This window comes from Staurois parvus, unplaced genomic scaffold (assembly GCF_062004578.1).
Source record: "Staurois parvus isolate SC_StPar_1 unplaced genomic scaffold, SC_StPar_1.0 ptg000934l, whole genome shotgun sequence".
In the NCBI taxonomy this organism is placed as follows: domain Eukaryota; kingdom Metazoa; phylum Chordata; class Amphibia; order Anura; family Ranidae; genus Staurois; species Staurois parvus.
The window spans coordinates 295,188-301,187 of NW_028318730.1; positions in this window are offsets into that span (position 1 = coordinate 295,188).

The following is a 6,000-nucleotide window of genomic DNA, read 5'->3' on the forward strand; positions in this document are numbered from 1 at the left end:
CTGTTATCATTATGATTTAAAAAGGAGCCAAACAACTATTGATAATAAATGGCTTCCTTCATGGACGGCACCCATGCATGCCTCTGCAGTGTATTCCGTATTGTGTCACAGGAAACAATCACCCCAGTTTGGCTTTCTACTTCTACAATGCTAACTGCAGTGAACTTGCATGGCGATTTGCTTCAATCCTCATCAGAAAATGCACCTGTCGAGGTGTTAACTTCTGTGGATGAAAAAAAAATGGACCAAAAGCACTAACTCTCCAGCACCTCAAAGGGGTAATTCCAGGAAGAAGCCAGAGAATCTAACGTGTAGATGACCTATGGATAAAATCCTGGTGATGCAGCCCTCCTCAGATTGGGAGATCAACGAAACTGGCAAAAAGCACACAGGCATTATCCAAGGTTTATTAAAATGTTTTTAAAAGACAAAAACATACTCAGAGCTCTGAGGAAAGGAACATATCCCCAAAATGTGTCAGCAGGCTGACCGCACCACCAGTCGGGCACTCTACCATTATTTTGGGCCATCCCTGTGGCTTTACAGGCTTTTCACGTACATATTTTGTGAGTATGTTTTTTGTCTTTTTAAAACATTTTAATAAACCTTGGATAATGCGCTAGGTGTTTGCGCCACCTGTGTGCTTTTTTCCAACTTCTGTGAATGGCCTGGACATCTCTGAGATGGATGCAGTTCCATCTTTGTTACATTTTTGTATCACTTTTGTTACAATATTCTGACTAATAAGTAAAACTTTGCTGATCTTCTTAAACCTTCACTTTTCTTGTGTAAAGAAATGATTTACCTATTCAGGCCTTGTGACATTTCTCTTCCATGTGGTGCTGTTGCTGACAGCATGAAATGGGATGAGGATTTCTTTGTTAAGTAATGCCCTTTTATGATCAACTGTCCGCTAAACACCTGTTTAATGAATAACTAGACTCACCTGTAGTTGAATTCTTGTTAATCAGGATTTTGTTGTCCAAAATTTAGCTTTGCTCCTAGGACTTTCATTGGGGTATATTTATATTTTGCAACATGGTCTTGAATGAATTTGTTAGGAAGTATTGGGAGTATTTTGTAGTAGAAAATCCCATAGAAAATGTTGATTCTAAATCCATCTGCCCTTAGCTTAGGCATTGGCTGCGCTGAGAACCCTGTCTTCCCTTGCCCAGGCATTGAAACTAGGAAGTATCTGAAGAAATGTAATAAAAAGTTTAAAATACAGTATTTTCCGTTGTATAAGACGACTTTTTACCCCTTGAAAATCTTCTCAAAAGTCGGGGGTCGTCTTATACGCCGGTATACGGCATGCTGACATTTGGTGTCAGGGCGGCACTTTTTAGGGGGGTGGTGCGGTGCCGCCGCCGCCCCCCCCTTCCAACGGAAGGGACAATAAGTACAGGGGTGGGCAGGGGCTGCTGTTTCTTACCTGGCTCTGGTCCCAGTCCCACGACGATCCAGTCCAGGAAGCGCGGCTGCTCCTCCATTCAGTTCGGCCACTAGTTGTTCGTGCGGCTGCTCGGCTCCGCCTCCTCACCGGTGATTGGCCACCAGAACTGTAGCTCAGGAAAGGCACACAGGCGGCCAATCACCGGCGAGGAGGCGGAGCCGAGCGGCCCCGCGAAAATCGTGTGGAGCCGGTAAGTGTGCCGTGCAGAGGTGCTGCTACAACCACAAATGCTGGCTGCAGCAGCACCATACTGGAACAGGGGTCAGCAAGTGTCATTGGTGTCAGTGGGAGGAATAGTGCCCCATCATTGGTGTCACTGATACCAATGATGGGGCATTATTCCTCCCACTGACACCAACGATGGGGCACTTTTCCTCCCCCCCACTGACACCAACGATGGGGCACTATTCCACCACCCCCACTGAAAACAACGATGGGGCACTATTCCACCCCCCACTGACACCAATGATGGAACACTATTCCTTCCCCCACTGACACCAATGATGGGATACTATTCCTCCCACTGACACCAATGTTGGGACACTATTCCTCCCACTGACACCAATGTTGGGACACTATTCCTCCCACTGACACCAATGACGGGGCACGATTCCTCCCACTGACACCAAAGATGGGGCACTATTCCCCCCACTGATACTAATGATGGGGCACTATTCCTGCCACTGATACCAATGATGGGGCACGATTCCTCCCACTGACACCAATGATGGGGCGCTATTCCTCCCACTAATACCAATGATGGGGCACTATTCCTTCCACTGATACCAATGATGGCGTCATGATTCGTCGCTCTGACACCAATGATGGGGCACTATTCCTCCCACTGACACCAATGATGGGGCACTATTCCTCCCACTAATACCAATGATGGGGCACTATTCCTCCCACTAATACCAATGATGGGACACTATTCCTCCCACTGACACCAATGATGGGGCACTATTCCTCTTATACGGCGAGTATAGCCCAAACACTATATTTTAACTGGAAAAGTAGGGGGTCGTCTTATACGCCGGAAAATACGGTAAGTAAATATAATATACTTTCCTATCCACTTACCAATGCTAGCAGCACAAATATTAAAAATAGTCCTTGTTGATTGTCAGTGTGAAATTCCACTTTAATTCAGGCTTACTGAACCATTGTTACTCAGTTGAAGCTTTTTACCCTTTTTAAATAATGGTACAATTTCGCTAGATGACTGTTCTAGGTTAAAAAAAAAATCCTAAGAAAATAAGATATAGTGTTTTTTCAATCACTGATCTTAATTCTTCATCATACAGGGGTGGGCACAGTTTAGACCAGGTGCTTTATTAATATAATTCCTAGGGATTGATTTTCTAAATGCAAATAGGCTCTTCACTTTGCAAGAGAGCATTTCATTAGCTTAGTGAATGAGATGAAGCTCTGCTGACTTCCATCATCCAATCATGTACAAGTAAAAATACTTTTTTTAATTTTTCTTGCACATGACTGGGTATACTTTGTTAAGTGATATTTCACCACAATCTTGCAAAGTGAAAATGTTCTTGCAAAATGCACAACCTATTTGCCTTCAGTAAGTAAAGTAAACAAAATATAACTAAAGCCTTATAGTAAAACTCCTGGCTGTAATACAGTATTGTACTGTTGTTAGCCATCAATTAATATAAAACGTTTGGAGTTTAAGTGATATCCTTTGGGGTTTATTTACTAAAAGGAAATAGACTGCACTTTGTAAGTGCAGTTGCACTCATTTCCCCAACGCTTAGTGAATGTGGTGAAGCTCTGCTGATTTCCATCATCTTATCATGTGCAAGAAAAAAATGCTGTTTTTTATTGGGCATTCTTTACAAAGTGAAGCTTCACTGCATTCATTAAGCTCTGGGGAAATGAGTGAAACTGTACTTGCAAAGTGCACATTTTATTTACCTTAAGTAAATCAACCCCATTTTAACTGCACCACTTTATATATTAGGAAAGTAACACTGAACGGGCAGAATTTGTTATGTTTCTCTACCACACTATCTAAACTCGGTTTTTACTTTTTAATTGTAATTGGTGATTATTTCTAAAGCACCCGAATTAACATTTTCATGCAATACAGTAGACAATTGTCTACCAATAACCCTAGCACCAAGAGACCTTGGATGGGAAAAAATTACCTAAAGATTTTCAATACCTCTACACTCCTAAATTAGTCTTTTTAAATTGGATGGGCCAATCACTAAAAATATGTATTTCCCAATTAGCATAACCATTACTCTGCACACACCCATCAGACAGCTGACAACCAATAAAATAACTAGGAACATTTTGTCCAGGTAAAGTCTCGTAATAACTGAACATCTACATTTGGTACATATTAGGCTATGACCCCTTGCCCCATATTCTTCTCCTTTCATTAGGTCACGCCACTTATAATATTAGGTTTTATGCCATTTCTGGGCCATTGAAACTATTACTACCCACATTTATGGTAAGTGATGTCATGTAATTTTTCTCATGACTGGAGTTAGGAAGTCTAAGACTTCTCATTAAAGCTGAATCCAAGGCTAACTGCAGATACACAGATGAGAAGGCCTGGCTCACAGTTTCCGCTCTAATTCATCCCAAAGGTGTTCTATCGGGTTGCAGGCCAGTCAAGATCCTCCACCCCAAACTCGCTCATCCATGTCTTTATGGACCTTGCTTTGTGCACTGGTGTGCAGTCATGTTGGAACAGGAAGGGACCATCCCCAAACTATTCCCACAAAGTTGGGATCATGAAATTGTCCAAAATGTCTTGGTATGCTGACACCTTAAAAGTTCCATTCACTGGAACTAAGTGGCCAAGCCCAACCCCTGAAAAACAACCCCTCCACCAAACTTTACACTGGGCACATTGCAGTCAGGCAAGTACCATTCTCGTGGCAACTACCAAACCCAGACACATCCATCGGATTGCCAGAGAAGCATGATTCTTCACTCCAGAGAACACGTCTCCACTGCTCTAGAGTCCAGTGGTGGCGTACTTTACACCACTGCATCTGACGCTTTGCATTGCACTTGGCGATGTAAGGCTTGGATGCAGCCGCTCGGCCATAGAAACCCATTCCATGAAGCTCTCTACGCACTGATGTGCTAATCTGAAGGCCACATGAAGTTTGGAGGTCTTTATCCATTGACTCTGCAGTTTGCGACTTCTGCGCACTTCAGCATGTGCTGACCCTGTTGTCATTTTACGTGGTCTGTTGCTGTTGTTCCCAGTTGCTTCCACTTTGTTAGAATACCACTAACAGTTGATCATGGAATATTTAGTAAAAAGGAAATTTCACGGATGGACTTATTGCACTGGTAGCACCCTATCATGGTACCACTCTTAAATTCACTCTTTACACCACTGCATCTGACGCTTTGCATTACACTTGGTGATGTAAGGCTTGGATGCAGCTGCTCGGCCATAAAAACCCATTCCATGAAGCTCTCTACGCACTGATGTGCTAATCTGAAGGCCACATGAAGTTTGGAGGTCTTTATCCATTGACTCTGCAGTTTGCGACTTCTGCGCACTTCAGCATGCGCTGACCCTGTTGTCATTTTACGTGGTCTGTTGCTGTTGTTCCCAGTTGCTTCCACTTTGTTATAATACCACTAACAGTTGACCATGGAATATTTAGTAAAAAGGAAATTTCACGGATGGACTTATTGCACTGGTAGCACCCTATCATGGTACCACTCCTAAATTCACTGAGGTCCTGAGAGCGACCCATTCTTTCACAAATGTTTGTAGGAGCAGTCTGCATGCCTAGGTGCTTGATTTTATACACCTTGGGCCATAGAGGTGATTGACCTGAATCCAATGATTTGGAGGGGTGTCCCAATACTTTTGGCAATATAGTGACTATATATATATATATGTGTGTGTGACATCAGTGCCTCTTCCATTTTGTGCCCAGTAGACCCCTGATAGCTCTATGGATGGCTGGATATAAACCGACTCTGCTGTGTACCTCCGATTCATCATATTTAGGTCTGCAAACACAGAAAAAGATGCAGCCCTTTTCTGTTTTGCTGACCTGAATGGTAGCCAGATGTAATCTGTTTACATCCACCTGCCCATAGGACTGCATGGAGCTTCCAATCTGATCTTCCTGAAAAACCGACAGGTGGAAGTGATCAGAAGCCCATGTGAAAGGGCCCATAAAGCCATGTCCATCCTGTGATTGGGCAGGGAAAGGAGAAGTAGTAGACTGATTAACTTATATCTGGGTCATTTTGCTTTATTCATATCGGCATGCTTCTTGCTAGCACATGAGCACTGTGGCACAACTGATTGGCTCCTTTGCATCAGTCTGAGCTGATGCTATCTTTTACATCTGCCTTAAATAAATTGCCTCATATCCTCTTAAATATCCTCCTCTTGTACAGGAGATTAATGTGAAAGCCCAACTCCAGCCAAGATTTTTGGATAGTTGAAATTAGAGTTTCCCTCTTTTCCAATCACAAGACGGAAATTTTTTAAGGTTTTTTTAAAAAAGGAATACGGTATATTCACAAGACAAGAA